Consider the following 1,174-nt stretch of genomic DNA (forward strand, 5'->3'; position numbering starts at 1 on the left):
GGAGCCTCTGAGGCTGCGGCTCTGCTCTGCCGCGAGGGAAGCAGTCAGTAAAGAGGCGAAGCCAAAGAGAAAAGGAGTGAGAGAAGCCCCGGGTTAACTGGGACGGGCTTTCAGGGAAGGGATGGGACTCCTTGAAGGAGAGGAGTCAAGAATTTCCTACTATGGGATCCGAGAAATTTAGGGTTTAAGACTGCCGGATTGAGGGTTCAAAAATTCGAGACATCCGGGCTTAATTCTGCTAAATGGAGGATTGGTTCCGAGACATTTGGGTTTTGAGGCTGCTGGATTGAGGGTTAAAACTTCAAGAAATCCAGGCTTAATTCTGCCAAATTGAGGATTACTCCAAGAAACCTGGAATTATGGGCCCAGGGGTGAATATTGGCCAGCAATTTGAAATTAAGTCTTGTGTGGTTGTGACTGATAGCGCTTGAGAAAGAGAAGTTGGAACAATAAAAAGGAGTGAGTGAGAATGAATGAGAATGTAGGTGATAGAAATGCTAAACCTTGAAATAGAACTTTATTTTCTGGAAGGAGGCATATTTTATTAAGAGGAGGGAACTTTTGTATTCTAGGAGAAGAAAGGGGAAAGAGGCGGTGAGGTTTGAATAGTTGTTTGTTTTGCTGGTTTTTATTAAAAAGGTGGGAAGCAAAGGCCTGGGGAAGATAGATAAGATTCTGAGAAAATGGGACATAAAACTAGTAAGCAAGAGTCAGGGAATAAAAAAGGGAATAGAGGTGTGCCAGCGGAAATACCCCAGGAAAGCCCTTGAGGAGTTATGCTGGCTAACTGGAATACAAACCCAAGTACAAAGGAAATGAGCAAAGTCAAAATGATCCAGTTTTGTATGTTTGGTTGGGCTGAGAAGGAAATAAGATCTGACCATGTATTCTGGCCCAGATATGGCTCTTTGGATCCGTCAGGCTTTACAAGTATTTGTAAATTCAAAAGAACCCTTTAACACAGAAGAAGGCAAGTACGCTTCATGCTGGGCGGGAAACATAGAGTCTAAGGGGATAAGAATTTTAAAGTTGTCAGAGACCCAAGAAAAGGAGCAAAGGGCAAACAAGAAAGAGAAGGGCTGGGAGCCCCTGGAAGCATCGCCCCCTCCATTCCCGCCTGCCTCGCCCCAAGCCCAGGCTCCTGTGGCGCCGCTCGCAGCTGCAGGGCCGCCCC

The sequence above is a fragment of the Corvus brachyrhynchos genome, unplaced genomic scaffold (assembly GCF_000691975.1).
Source record: "Corvus brachyrhynchos isolate BGI_N302 unplaced genomic scaffold, ASM69197v1 scaffold10, whole genome shotgun sequence".
Classification (NCBI taxonomy): Eukaryota; Metazoa; Chordata; class Aves; order Passeriformes; family Corvidae; genus Corvus; species Corvus brachyrhynchos.